Consider the following 16587-nt stretch of genomic DNA (forward strand, 5'->3'; position numbering starts at 1 on the left):
ATGTACTTCCCCTAATCTAATAAGAGGAAAAATATGACGTCATCCTTATATCATCTTGACCCCCCCCTCGCATCCTTTCAACAGGCGCCACCCCTGTTTCTAACAATAAGCATGATAAGGGTGTAGGTTTACTGAAAGTTGCGTTTGTGTCCAATATTATGTCATTAAAGGGGAAGTTCACCCTGAAGAAAACTTTGTTGTAAAAATAGCAGAAAAAAATAGTAAAAAATATTGGTGAAGGTTTGAGGAAAATCCGTAAAAGAGTAAGAAAGTTATTAGAGTTCAAAATTTGGGATTTGTGACGTCATAAACGAGCAGCTGCCCCATGTGTTATGTAATATAAAATGTATGAATTTCAAATTTTGTATGGTTCCTGATGACTTAATTTTGTTTTCTTTTCATGATCGGGTGTGAAATGATTTGTCTATTGATATACAAAAGTTACAGTGAAAACCATTTTCAAATTTCTGAGAAAATGACATTTCATTGATTTTTTACCATTCGCTATGTAGAAATGCTGCTCGCATATGACGTCACAAATAAAATAATTGAAATTCTAATAACTTTTTAATCATTTGATGATTTTTTCTCAAACCTTCGGCAATATTTTTTATTATTTTTTCTGCTATTTTTACAATAAACTTTTTGTCAGGGTGAACTTCCCCTTTAACTGGCTGTCATATTTTTTTTCAGGGGTTGTCGTTGTCATTTTTTTCAAGCAATCTACTAATCCTTCTCTTGCAAACTGTAAATGTTAACATTTGTTTGATAGTAGAACATGTTTGTTTATAATGACTCTTTTATTAAGTTTTTTCTTTATGATCCATACCAAAATCAAATACCGATATATTATGTTTGTTCCGTAATGAAAATTGTATTCATACATTCAAGAAAAATGACCAAGGAATAATACGCAAAACGGGAACAGTGTTTAACGTCATTTACATTTAACGTCCTTGTCAGTGTTGAAGTACACATAATATTTCTTTTTAAAATTACTTTTCTTATTGTTTCCCAAATTTCAAGTCTCATTTCTTCTCCATTTTGCCGCCTTGAATAATTGAATTAGATAATCATATGCTCTCATTGTGCTTATACAGTGAAACCTGTCTATAGTGACCACCCAAGGGAAACACAAAATGTGGCCTTTATAGACAGGTAGCTGCTATAGACAGGTTCTTATACACACAATCTGCCTTGATTGGAATCGGTTTGAGTGGTCACTATAGGCAGGTGGCCACTATAGACAAGTGGCCACTAACACAGGTTTGACTGTATTATTTTAAAAATGCAAAAAAAAAATGTTAGCAGAGCGAGGTTTCGATCCTCGGACCTCTGGGTTATGGGCCCAGCACGCTTCCGCTGCGCCACTCTGCTTCTATAAAACTATTTATATTTTGATCATATATAATTTCGCCAGTATGATGAGTAAAAACGAATGATGCAATCTTGTGAGCTGATGACGTCAAATGAGCTTTTAGAAATGAAATGTTAATTATTATGCAATCGTATACAAAATAATGTCAATATGTTTTGAAAATGAAATGAACAATAACAATACACAGACCTTGCAAAAAAAGGGCCCCAAAAAAAGGCAATAAAAATGACTGATTTGAAACTGGTAAAGAAAAAATGAAATAAAAAAATTAAATAGGCCTATATCATAATGTGAAATAACACATAGAAAACATAAAATGTATATTATACTTTAACTTAAGACCATGCCTATGAAAAATAATAAATAAGAAAAAACAATAATAAAAGTTTAGCAGAGCGAGGTTTCGATCCTCGGACCTCTGGGTTATGGGCCCAGCACGCTTCCGCTGCGCCACTCTGCTTCTTACGATGACAAATTGTAACTACTTTTTGCCCCATGAATTAAAGGTCTTGAATGAAAGAAGAATCATGCGTCATGATCGGTCACATCTGCTCTCCGGCGGCCGGACAGCGAGTCGAAAATAGCCGTTTTATTCATTATTGTTCATACCAGTGATACCACCTATATGTAGCTATGGTAGGAAAATGTCAAAACGGCTGTTTCCGACTCGCCGTACGGCCGCCGTAGAGCAAATGTGACCGTGGTATTACATGGTGTGAGATCCTCCTCAGGGGCTGTGCCACGAGTAGAGAGTTGGGGGCGACCCCCTATATGATTCTAAAAAAGAAATGGAAGGGAAATGAGATTACAAAAGGGCTCTTTGTTGTTTAACTCTATGTACTTCCCCTAATCTAATAAGAGGAAAAATATGACGTCATCCTTATATCATCTTGACCCCCCCCGCGCAATTTTTCACAGGCGCCACACCCCTATTTCTAACAATAAGGGTGTAGGTTTACTGAAAGTTGCGTTTGTGTCCAATATTATGTCAATAACTTGCTGTCATATTTTTTTCCGCAGGGGTTGTCGTCTTTTTTTTCAAGCAATCTACTAATCCTTCTCTTGCAAACTGTAAATGTTAAAATTTGTTTGTTAATAGTAGAACATGTTTGTTTATAATGACTCTTTCATTTAGTTTTTTCTTTATGATCCATACCAAAATCAATTAATATATTATGTTTGTTCCGTAATGAAAATTGTATTCATGCATTCAAGAAAAATGACCAAGGAATAATAAATATATAACGCAAAACGGGGACAATGTTTAACATCATTTACATTCAACGTCCTTGTCAGTGTTGAAGTACACAAAATATTTCTTTTTAAAATTTCTTTTCTTATTCTTTCCCAAATTTCAAGTCTCTTTTCTTCACCATTTTGCCGCCTTGAATAATTGAATTAGATAATCATATGCTCTCATTGTGCTTATATTATTTTAAAAATGCAAAAAAAAAATTAGCAGAGCGAGGTTTCGATCCTCGGACCTCTGGGTTATGGGCCCAGCACGCTTCCGCTGCGCCACTCTGCTTCTATAAAACCGTATGTATTTTGATCATATATAATTCCGCCAGTATGATGAGTAAAAACGAATGATGCAATCTTGTGGGCTGATGACGTCAAATGAGCTTTTAGAAATGAAATGTTATTATGCAATCGTATACAAAATAATGTCAATATGTTTTGAAAATAAAATCAACAATAAACAATACACAGACCTTGCAAAAAAAAGGGCCCCAATAAAGGCAACAAAAATGACTGATTTGAAACTGGTAAAGATAAAATGAAATAAAAAAAATTAAATAGGCCTATATCATAATGTGAAATAACACATAGAAAACATAAAAATATATTATACTTTAACTGAAGACCATGCCCATGAAAAATAATAAATAAGGAAAAAACAATAATAAAATTTTAGCAGAGCGAGGTTTCGATCCTCGGACCTCTGGGTTATGGGCCCAGCACGCTTCCGCTGCGCCACTCTGCTTCTTACGATTACAAAATGTAACTACAAATCTGATAAGCCTAACGCTTCTGATGTCGTGATGATGCAAACATTGAGAATGTTTCATCATATTATTCTGCCTTTAGAAAATTATTTAATATTTTTATTTATTTATTTTTCTTTACTTCATCAACGATCTACTCATTCATCATGTTCATAACCCAAAACAATTCAGATTTTATACCTTCAAACACGAATAAACTGAAAGATTTTATCTTTACATATTATATAAGAAGTATATAAACCCTTGAATAATTGAATTAGATAATCACATGCTCTCATTGGACTTATATTACTTTAACATGCAAAAAGAGTTTAGCAGAGCGAGGTTTCGATCCTCGGACCTCTGGGTTATGGGCCCAGCATGCTTCCGCTGCGCCACTCTGCTTCTTACGATAGCAACGAGTCACTGCAAATATGATAGGCCTAATGCTTCTGATGTAATGATGATGCAAACATTGAGAATATTTCATCATTATATTCTGCCTTTGGAAAATTGTTAAATATATTTTAAATTTATTATTGTTTACTTTATCAGCGATCCACATATCCATCATGTTCATACCCCAAACAATTCAGATTTTATATCTTCAAACACGAATAAACTGAAAGATTTTATCTTTACAGATTATGTAAGAAATATATAAACCCTATAAAAAAAACTAACATTTGATTTAATGTGCATATTTGAAGGTGCTACATGCGATTATTTTTATTCAATATTGATACATAACATTTCATTTACTTATTGTTGATTGTGTTTATAGTGGTGATGGTTGGGTTGCTTTGAATGGCAGTGATACATTATTTTAATAAAAAAAATAATGCACCTTTTCGAGGGCCAGATCAAAGAATATAGTCTTTTAAATTTTGTAACATAGTTTTTAGGTATTTTATAAAATCAATCGACGTTTGAAGAGAAAAATCAGTACTGAGCATTTCGGAGGAAGATGAAAACGGATAAAATGTTAGCAGAGCGAGGTTTCGATCCTCGGACCTCTGGGTTATGGGCCCAGCACGCTTCCGCTGCGCCACTCTGCTTCTATGAAACCGTATGTATTTTGATCATATTTATCCAGTATGGTGAGTAAAAACAAATGATGCAATCTTGTGGGCTGATGTCAAATGAGCGAGAATTGTGTTTTTAGAAATGAAATAATTACTTTGCAATCGTATATAAAATAATGCCAATGTGTTTTGAATATAAAATTAATAATAAACAAATGAACAATAAACAGATGTCCTTGTGGATAAAAAGCCTTAAGGCAGCAAAAATTACTGGTTTAGAGGGAACTGGGGGCCGTTTCATAAAGCTGTTCGTAAGTTAAGAGCGACTTTAAGAACGACTGGTGAACCTTTCTTACGCGCCTAAACCATCGCCAATGAACATTTTGGTGTATATACCATTCACCACAAGAAGGATCACCAGTCGTTCTTAAAGTCGTTCTTAACTTACGAACAGCTTTATGAAACACCCACCTGGTAAAGATAAAATGATATTTAAAAAAAAATAAAATAGGCCTATATCGTAATGTGAAATAAGACAAAGACAACATAAAAATATTTATCATACATGAAGACGGTTACACTTCGTAATTCCGAAGGTTCGTAATTTCGAAACGCGTAAATTGCCTATACCTCGATGTTCGTTAATCCGAAAACGAGATGAGAGTCGTAAATGCGAAGGTTCGTTAGTCCGAAAAAGAAATGGTTCGTAAATGCGAAGGTTCGTTAGTCCGAAAACGAAATGAACAACGAACCTCATTTCGTTTTCGGATAAACAAACCTTCGGAACAACGAACCTTATTTCGTTTTCGGATTAACGAACCTTCGGAACAACGAACCTTAATTCGCTTTCGGATTAACGAACCTTCGGAAGAACGAAGCCTCGGAATTACGAATGTATATGCTTGAAGACCATGTCAATGAAAAGTAATACATTAGAAAAAAAAATAAAGCTTAGCAGAGCGAGGTTTCGATCCTCGGACCTCTGGGTTATGGGCCCAGCACGCTTCCGCTGCGCCACTCTGCTTCTTACTATATAAAACTTTGTCACTACAGATATGATAGGCCTAATGCTTCTGATGTCATGATGATGCAAACATTGAGAATATTTCATCATATTATTCTGCCTTTAAAGATTATTTGATATTTTTGTTTAAATTTTGTCTACTTTATCAACAATCCACTCACTCATCATGTTCATACCCCCAAGCAATTCAGATTGTATAACTTCAAACACGAATACACTGAAGGGTTTTATTTTTAAAGACTATAATATCATAAGAAATATATACACCCTATAAAAATAGCATTTAACTTGATGTGCATATCTGAAGGTGCTAAGTGATACCTCTGATAAAAATAATGGACGTTTTTAGACTGCCACCTCAAATAATATAGTCAGTTATATTTTGTGACCAAGTTTCATTATTTTAGACAATCGGCATTAAAAGTGAAAACCTTTACTGAACATTTATGGGGGAGATTAAAACAGATAAAATGTTAGCAGAGTGAGGTTTCGATCCTCGGACCTCTGGGTTATGGGCCCAGCACGCTTCCGCTGCGCCACTCTGCATCTTACGCCATACATTTTTATGGATTCTATGATAGTAATCTGATAGTATAAATTATGCTTAGAAAACGAATGATTTACCTTGGTGATCAAAATGAACCATATTTAATTTGTTTTGTAGTATACAATAATGGAAATAGTAAACACTTGTATATTACAATCTGTTTCATAGCAATATATTTACATATCAAATGACCATGAATTCTTCTTCTTTTTCTTCTTCTTTCTTATTTCTTCTTCTTTCCTCTTCTTCTTTTTTCTTCTTCTTCTCCTTCTTTCTTTTTCTTCTTTCTTTTTCTTCTTCTTCTTTCTTCTTCTTCTTTCCTCTTCTTCTTCTTCTTTTTCTTCTTCTTTCTTTCTTCTTCTTCTTCTTTCTTCTTTCTTCTTCTTCTTTCTTCTTTCTTCTTCTTCTTCATCATAAGTAAGTGCTGATTCAAGGTGATGAAGATAAACGCACTGGTTGTGTGTGTGTGTGTAACTTTTCACATTTGAATCATGGAGCTCAAATCAAGCTCTTGTTCTTGTAGTGCAGGTGCGAATATACATGTACATGATTGTGTAAAGTAAAAACATTCTTGTTGGTGGTGTTTACTTATGCATCCCGCTCGAGAAGGCCTTGAATACATCAACAGAAGAGTAATGGGATGGATCCTGTAGGAGGTAGTTCCAAAAACAAGCATAACAAAAATAAGACTTACATTATCCTCTAGAGCTTAAAAAAAAAATGAAAATAATGATAACGGCAATAAAATGACACTGATGAATAATATCAAGATTATACACCTACAACGACTTGTACTTGAACAACAATGATAATAATACTAATAACGACAGTCATAATAATGATGCTAATATTATTACTGTAATAATAAAGAGGTGGAGGAGGAGGATGATACTAAATATTGGAACAATGATAAAAAATGATAATAATATCAACAATGATAATAATAATAATAATAATAATAAATAAAAATTAATAATGATAATGATAATAACTATAATAATAATAATAATAATGATTAACAATATTAATGATGATAATAATCATCATCATAATAATAATATTAAAAATCATCGTAATAAATAGTGTAACGATCATGTTGAGTTTTCCTTGATCTTGGGCGGGTTATTTTAATTGTCATACACTGACACGCCATCTCCAGGGCTTTCTGCTAGATCTTTTAAACTACTATTTTTTCTGAAAAATAACAAAATCACATTAGCAGAGCGAGGTTTCGATCCTCGGACCTCTGGGTTATGGGCCCAGCACGCTTCCGCTGCGCCACTCTGCTTCGTTCTTTTACACGGTGCATACAAGTATAGATGTCATTTAATTGCTGATGCAATACCCGTGCAGGACGCGTGATATAATATTGATCCATATGTCGACCATTGTCAAAACAAAGTACACGTAACTTCTCACCGTTTACTGATACTGACAGAGCCAGTCAAGAAATTTTGCTATACCTATGACATTATAATGAATTAAATACAATTCACGCTCTACATAGACCTTATCAATGATTTTTAAACAATATTTTGAGGTAGTTTTTGCGTGTATAAATTGACCAGCAGACCGCTCTATAATGCGTTAACACTAGATGGCGCTATAACATTGAATAACAATTATCGCCACAGAGCCATTCTACCTGCGAATTGTCCATACCTATGGATACCTATGGATGCTTCTGAACGCAGTCTAAGACTCTATATTCAGTTCCAAATTCTGTCTCCTTTTTAGGTTGGCCGGGTCATGTCCTGGTGGGTCAGCATCAAACTTGAACTTCACAGGTTCACATCTCCAATACTTATCCAATCCATTCTCGAAGCTGTGGACACTGGGTGCATTTACTAATTCATTACTTAGGCTATTCCAAGGTTTCCTCATTCTTATGTAAAAGGAATTCTTACGTTTCTCAGTTACTGACCTCGGAATGTACAATTTTTTATCATGACCCCTCGTAGGCCCCTGCACCTGTCCCAAATCTGGCACTACTTCCTGGTCATACCTGTGAAATAACTTGTATGTTTCGATCATGTCTCCTCGCGCACGGCGATAAGCTAATGTAGGAAGTTTTAGTTGAATCAATCTTTGTTCATATGGGAGGTTCTTAACCTCAGGTACCAACTTAGTGGCCCTTCTTTGTACATTTTCTATTGCTTGAATATGTTTCTTTAAGTATGGACTCCATACTGCATGAGCATACTCCAAATGAGGTCTAATCAATGCTTTGTATAGGAGCAAGAAGTTCTCCTTGTGAAGATAAACAAATGTTCTTCTAATAAGATTCATTAGCCTATTGGCTTTATTTATCTTTGACTGAAAGTGCTGGTCAAAACTAAGCTTTGTGTCAACGATCACTCCTAAATCTTTACTAGTTTCAGCTTGTGATAGATTATGTGAGGCATTATCATGTGTCATTGTATAGTCATTGGAATCATCATTTCTTTTACCTATTGTAAGTACACAACATTTATCCGGATGGAACTTTAATAGCCACTTGTCTGACCATGAAACTAGACGATTTAAGTCCGCTTGTAATAACTCAGCATCTCTGTCATTTTTTACATGCTTGTATAACTTGGTGTCATCTGCAAATAAATGAACAGTAATTGACAATATCTGATCTGGTAGATCATTAATGTACATTACAAAAAGCAGGGGTCCGAGGACACTCCCTTGCGGTATTCCGCTGGTTACATCAGCCCAGTCAGAGAACACACCATTCACACAAACACGGTGCTGTCGACCAACAAGAAATGACCTAACCCACTCGCATATGAGCTTAGATATGCCAAATCCCTCAACTTTGGCTAAAAGTCTTTGGTGCGGGACCTTATCAAAGGCTTTCATGAAATCTAGGTAGATGACATCAACTGCACCACCAACCTCCAACACATTGAGTAATTGCAACATTGTTGATCGTCCTGATACAAATCCAAATTGTTTTGAACTGAGAAGATTGTTGCTCTTCACATGCTCATATATTTCATCCCTCAGGATAGACTCCATGATTTTACATACAATACATGTTAGACTTATTGGTCTGTAGTTAGAAGGGAGTTTACGATCACCCTTTTTGAATACGGCACTGACGTTGGCCTTTTTCCACACATTTGGTACTACGCCTGATGCAAGAGAGTTTGAGTAAATAATACTCAATGGTTTTGCAAGAACAGGTGCCAGTTCACGCAAGACACGGGGATGCAACCCATCTGGCCCTGGTGATTTGGATATATTCAAACTCTCTAGTTTCTTAAATACACACTCTTCAGTAATTACAATTGTGTCTAGTATGTGAACGTCATGACATTTAACAGATGGGAGTGGTCCATCCGGATCTTTAGTAAAGACACTAGAAAAATGTTTCAATAGTGCATTTGATTTCCCTACATCTGATTCTGTCAATGTTTTACTACTTCCAGTTCCATCTTGGTAGAGTGGTGGTATTCCACTCTTTACTTTTGTCTTGTATTTTGCATACTGCCAGAATTTCTTAGGATTAGATTTTACTTCCTTGGCAATGTTTGACTCATATCGTTTTTGACAATGTCTTGTTGCTGTCTTCACTTTATTTCTGATTGTGTTATAAGTTTTCTTCTTTTCTACAGTTTTGTCTCTAATATATCTTTCCCAGGCTCTGTGCTTCTTCTTAATCAATTTCAATGTGTCATAATCAACTGGGAAATCTTTTCCTTTGCCCCATGCATGTTTACCACATGTTACTACAGAAGGAATAAATTCGTCCTCAGCTTCATCAATTAGACTCAAAACATGAGACCACTGCTGATTTACATCATCCATTGCCGATAGTTCTTTTTCCCAGTTTACGGAGCTTAGTTTCTCTCTCATACCTCCAAAGTTACCTTTATCATACACAAACCTTTTTTTCTCATTTGAACTATAATCAGCATAACAAAGTAAATCAAAAACCAAGACAGAATGATCACTTAGTCCTAAAGGACTGCAATGTACAAGATTGGCCAGCATGCCTTCTTCACTAGTAAAGATCAAATCAAGGACATTTGGTCTAGAATTGAATCGAAACCTTGTAGGATCAGAAACATGTTGAAACAGGAAAGCATCCCTTACACATTCAATGAATTTAAATTCTTCACTTGCTTCACTCTTTGAAGTTGTCCAAGAGTCCCAATCAATCTCTGGGTAGTTAAAATCACCCAGTACAAGTAAATGGCTATAATTCAAATCTGAAACATGCGAGATCAAACGACGGAGTTTCTCATTATTTCCACAAGCAGCACTATCACTCCTGTAAACACAACCGATTAACAGCTTATCAGATTGCTTCAAACACAGTTCAAGCCAGACTGCTTCCTCAAAATGAAATCCCTCAAAACTCACTTGATTTACATTCAATGACTCATGAACATACAATACAATACCTCTTCCAACAGCCTTGTCAATGTTTGTAAAAGAAGATTTTTTTTTGTAAACGAACATCCTTTGTTGTTGTGGTGTTTGTTCTGAAACATTAAAATGTGGCAATAATTTTGGTACAAAAAGGAGGATGGATACTGCTTACTTTCTCAAATAATGTACCATAAAATCAATTAAAAAAAATCACATCTTTACATGTAACTATAAGTGAGGCAACTACCATGCATGGCAACCTCGATTCTGATTGGCTGATAAGCCCTGTTACCATAGTAATACCATGGTACTGTATGGTACTTTTTTTACAAGGGTATGGCAAAGTTACAACGGTTGTATGTCCTTTATGAAACCAACCCCTGGTCTTCCACTTAAGGCTCTTTTTATTGCAAATTTCAAAGAATAAGGTTTCATTTCAATTTAAACACATCTATACCGAATGCTCTCAAATTCAACTTGGTCGCATTGCTAACTCCCTTGCTGTATATTATACATATTCCTGGATATATTACTTACTTTTGCCTCCCCTGCACTGGGACACATCCTTTATATACACGGGTATGTGAAATTAATTCTTAAAAACTCTATCATGACGAAAAGGTTCTATTTTTGGAAATGGTTACAATTAAGTGAAACTGTACGTTATCGTTAAATGCAATTATTTGGTATAATTATCATTATTAGAAGTATTATTTTTACTATTATCATTATTTCATTTTAATTTATTTTTCTTTTTGCTAGATCATCCTGTACATGGATTGAGCAAGTGGCGTATCAATGGATTCTGAATTTCTGTTTTATATTAGAAATGCTGATAAAGCACTTGATAGCATTTGTATTTTCCTTGCATGATTTTATTAGATATCTAGTCAAGCAGAGTGGCGCAGCGGAAGCGTGCTGGGCCCATAACCCAGAGGTCCGAGGATCGAAACCTCGCTCTGCTAATGTTAATTTTGTTATTTCTTAGAAATACCTGTGAATTTTCTTTCATTCATTTAATGTAGTTCATATATATTGCCATTATATTTATTTCAAAAATATCAGTCTCAATGTTTGTTGAAAATTAATGGCGACCAGTCATATTTGACTATTACCATCAACTCGTTAGGCCAACTATTTTTTTTTCGACGTGTCTTTAAAACTCGTTCCTCTCCCTTTTTTGATAGCATTTTTATTTGTATTGTTTGAGACTGATAATATATATATATTGATATATATACTGCTAATATATTCTGGTTAGTTTTTACAATAAAATCAAGTAAAATGAAAATTGTATTCATTCATGAACATGAATACATAAAATAATGAGGCCTATATGCTATTCCTCTTATATACTTTAGAAAATTCCAGTTTCAATATATCTTTTGCTTCGCATACTGTAACCGTGAAAATATTTCACCTGTTCAATGCTATTATTTCCTTTGATACATTTGTATTTCATATAATATTATGATATGAATCCAATCGGTTTATTGTAAGGAGCAGAGTGGCCCAGCGGAAGCGTGCTGGGCCCATAACCCAGAGGTCCGAGGATCGAAACCTCGCTCTGCTAAACTAATGCATTTTAAAACTCCTTTTACATTTTTATAAGCACACAGAATCATACATTGCACCCCCTTCCGATCTTAAGGATTTTATTTATAGGTTGTGTCAGCTTTATATATATATACACACACACACACACACAGGTCTCCTTCTATTTTACCACAATTATGAAAACTACCCAATAACATTAACAGGGGCCAAGGTAGCGGGGGGGGGGGGGCTTTAGCCCCCCACTTTTTTTCAAAACCGTGTACAAAAATGTAAAAATGACCATATGATTGTGATTTTTTTGCATGATCAGACCCCCCTCCATTTTTGGCTAACCCCCCCCCCCCCACTTTGAAAACCGTTCCACGGCCCCTGATTAATATATTAATAATTATAACAATTTTGGAAATTATATTACATTTGCATTTTGTAATCATTTTGCCGTTGAAGTCATAAATAAAATTTAAAATACAAGTAATTCATTAAAGAATATGATTAACCTATAATTTTCATTTATATATTTTTTTAGGAAATCCACTTTCAATCTTTTTTTCTTTCTTTTTATACCTATCAGACTGAAAGTGTTTCGCCCGTTCATATATTGGACCATTATTATTTCAGTACGATTCAATGCAATTACATCATCATGTCATGTAATTGGTGAATACATAAATGCAATCGAACAAAAGTGTTGCAAGTAGCAGAGTGGCGCAGCGGAAGCGTGCTGGGCCCATAACCCAGAGGTCCGAGGATCGAAACCTCGCTCTGCTAATATTTTATTTATTATTAAATGTAATTTAGGTCCAACTGTTTTTCAGGACATGTTGAAATATTCAAGTATGAGATGTACTCTTAAATTATTTATATTTTGCCACATTACGCGATATTGAAAATGAACATAACGCACGTATAATTCATTGTCTTTTGTTTTTTATGAACACATTGCAATTTACAGTTGTGTTATTCTACGAATTCTCGCTCATCGTGACAATATACAACAAGATTGCATCATTCATTTACTCAGCATACAATCATTATGATCCAAATGCCATCAATTTCATCGGAAGGGTGACAAGGGTGGGCCAAGATTTGTCAAAAATTGAAGAAAGGGGACCAATGCGAGCTTTTAATTTTTTCCCAGTAATTAACACGATTTGGGCACAAATTCCATTTTCAGTACAACATTTATATTATGAGCAGGGACTCAAGATAATGAGATATGGGGTGCATGGCTATGTAGAGATTCCCCAATTTTCCTTTTCTTTTCCTCCCCCGTCTCCTCATGCCTAGTTCTCCCCCTTTTTTTACCGGGGTGATTGCCCCCCCCCCCCCACCATGCGGTTCCCCCTGATAAAGGATTTTTTTATCATGCAATAAAGTCATGCTATTGCATCATCCATGATCTAGCCATAAAACCGAATGTTGTCAATTAGCTAGAGAGTAGCAGAGTGGCGCAGCGGAAGCGTGCTGGGCCCATAACCCAGAGGTCCGAGGATCGAAACCTCGCTCTGCTAACATTTTATCCGTTTTCGTCTTCCTCCTAAATGCTCAGTACTGAATTTTCTCTTCAAACGTCGATTGATTTTATGAAATACCTAAAAACTGAATTACAAAATTTAAAAGACTATATTCTTTGATGTGGCCCTCGAAAAAGGTGCATTATTTTTTATTAAAATAATGTATCACTGCCATAAGCAACCCAACCATCACTACTATAAACGAGATCAACAATAAGTAAAGGAAATATTAAGTATCAATATTGAATGAAAATAATCGCATGTAGCACCTTCAAATATGTACATTAAATCAAATGTTATTTTTTATAGGGTTTATATATTTCTTACATAATCTGTAAAGATAAAATCTTTCAGTTAATTCGTGTTTGAAGGTATAAAATCTGAATTCAGTTCAAATTTATTTTCATTCTTCAAAATGATACAAATAAGTACAAGATAGATTGATTCAATTTAAATAAACAATAACATGAACAAAATTAATATTGGAAAAAAATACATATTTGAAAGTAATTTAAATATAAATTAACATACATGTCAAGTTAAATCAATATAATCAGTTTCAATAAATATAATTGAATCAATGCAATTATATATCATAAGAAGATTATATATCATAAGAAGAATTGTTTGGGGTATTAACATGATGGATATGTGGATCTGATAAAGTAAAGAAAAATGAATAAAAAAATATTGAACAATTTTCCAAAGGCAGAATATAATGATGAAATATTCTCAATGTTTGCATCATCTGACATCAGAAGCATTAGGCCTATCATATTTGCAGTGACTAGGTACTATAGTATAAGAAGCAGAGTGGCGCAGCGGAAGCGTGCTGGGCCCATAACCCAGAGGTCCGAGGATCGAAACCTCGCTCTGCTACACTTAAGCTATTTTTTAAATAAAAATAATGTAATAAGAAGACACTCACCCACATTTTTCTCACGGATGCACCAACTATATACAAATGTCATTGTTTGTCTTGATTGCGTTATAAAACCGCATATTTTTTTTTATAAAATGTGTTTTTACATAGTTCATTTTGTCTTTTTTTCCAGTAGATAATATTTATAAAGTATAACTTTTTATTGTTAATATATTAAAACACTTTACAGTGTACAAAGTAAACGAAAAGCTGTTTGCCTCTTTGTTACTCATTTTTCTTTAAATATGGAAACTGTTCTAGTTTCTTCAAATAAATCAATCAATGTCATGTCTATTGATTTTTAATTATCATTATTATTTGCAAAGATGAAGTAATAAACTCACAGATCTGAATATTTCAAAAGATCAGCGGTTAATCTCCGTGTAGAATTGGCGATATGGAATAGCGCCAGCTCTTGACAAATGGAAGTACAATATTTTTCTGGAGGCACGAGCCTAATTACAACACTAATTCTAAGAATGAAAATCAACTTATTAGACGAGGGTTGAATAGTTAAATTAATCTTGCTTTCAAAACATGGGTCAATTAAATCAATTAAAGACCAAGTAGTATAGTATATAGATTAAAATGTGTAACATGATATGCAAAGTAAATGACTCGTTTTTTTCTTTAAATCGGAAGGGCTTGCCAAAAGCAAAATCAAAGCTTCGTTTAGAGACAAGCTTTTATGAGAGGAAATCTTTTCTGAGAGGATTTTATGTTCACCATCGTAAATAACATTATTTCTCTCATTGTGTTGCCTTCTTATATCTCTTCATCATCTTCATCATCATCGTCATCATCAACAGCAGCAGCAACATCATCATCATCATCACCATCATCATCATCATGACCATCAATATCGTCATCATCATCAGCAGCATCATCATTATCTTCACCATTAACATCGTCGCAACACCACCATCATCGATATCTTCATCATCATCACCATCAACATCGTCACATCATCTTCATCATCTATATCTTCATCACCATCATTGTCGTCATTATCATCATCATCATCATTATAATCATCAACATCCTCACCATCATCATCATGGTTGACAAAATCGTCACTATCGTGATCATAATCACCATCATCATCGTCGTCGTCGCCATCATCAAATACCATCAACAACAACATTAACAACCACTACAGCTAATCTACTAGACCTTCTCCCTCCTCTCCTCATTGTCCATTATTGACACATGTTACTAAGAATAGAGCGTTGAAGGTTAAAACACAATGAAACACCACCCAAAAGCTCTATAAATACCACTCTTTCGTGAATGATATAACAAAACATGATTATTCTCTCCGGGAGAGCCTATTGTCATGAAGCATTCTACCCCCTACCGACATCTCGAAACAAAATCAGCGTCATCGCAAATTTGACGTACATTACAAAAGAAGAATGATGTATCGATTACCGACAATTTTTCCATAAGAAATCAGAGGAGTATTGCGGGTGTATTTCCAAGGAAATCAATGTTTAATGATGGATAAAATGTCAGGTTTATTTAGTATACAGGTTTTATTTAGAACATCTACACATTCTGAACAATGATAAAAAGGTATGGAGATTCGGTGCCCATTAAAAAAATCGATTAGAATACACATAATAGTTCGATTCAGTTTATTTTACGTATTATTCTTCTCAAGCATTATATACAAAGAATGCATGTGTAAAATAGCCATTAACCCTATCTAGGCCGAGGGGGGGGGGGGGGGGCTCCGAGGCCCCCCTCAACGAATCGCACAATATTTTCGCCGCGCAAAATTTTTTGAAAGGTGCCATTCGCTGACTTTTTACTTTCAAATCTTGCGCAACTTTTGAGACCAACTTTACGTCACCCGGGTAAGTGGTTCCGAAATTATGCAACATTATGTAAGTGCATGTCAGACTGAAAATTTCGAAAACGTGATTTCGTGTACAAAGTCAATGCAAATTGTGTTTTCAACCAAAATTCATAAATGTATGATTATTTTTAGTTTTGCTGGTCTACATGTATTTAGTTTATGCTTTTTATAATCACAGAAGAGTCCCCAAGAAATTCCATTGAAAAAACAATGAAAATCGAAAGGTCAAAAAACAAAGAAATACATAAGATATTGCAAAAAACAATAAATACATAAGACAATGATTTGATATCGCAATTTTTTTCATGTACACTTGCTAAGAACACCACAAAGAGTCTCTATAGCAAAAAATAGTACACTTAATGCTTTATTTAGGGAGTTAGAGGAAAAAGTACGATTTCGC

The 16587-nt window shown here is 34.6% G+C and overlaps 2 non-coding genes across 2 annotated transcripts; both read right to left on the reverse strand.

The window, feature by feature from the left end:
- Positions 1 to 1305: 1305 nt before the first annotated feature.
- TRNAM-CAU lies at positions 1306 to 1377 on the reverse strand. The gene has a single exon. It is a non-coding gene; the product is annotated as a tRNA-Met (tRNA).
- A 389-nt stretch (positions 1378 to 1766) lies between these two features.
- On the reverse strand, positions 1767 to 1838 carry TRNAM-CAU. The gene has a single exon. It is a non-coding gene; the product is annotated as a tRNA-Met (tRNA).
- Between the last annotated feature and the right edge of the window lie 14749 nt (positions 1839 to 16587).

Source organism: Lytechinus variegatus, chromosome 10 (genome assembly GCF_018143015.1).
Source record: "Lytechinus variegatus isolate NC3 chromosome 10, Lvar_3.0, whole genome shotgun sequence".
Classification (NCBI taxonomy): domain Eukaryota; kingdom Metazoa; phylum Echinodermata; class Echinoidea; order Temnopleuroida; family Toxopneustidae; genus Lytechinus; species Lytechinus variegatus.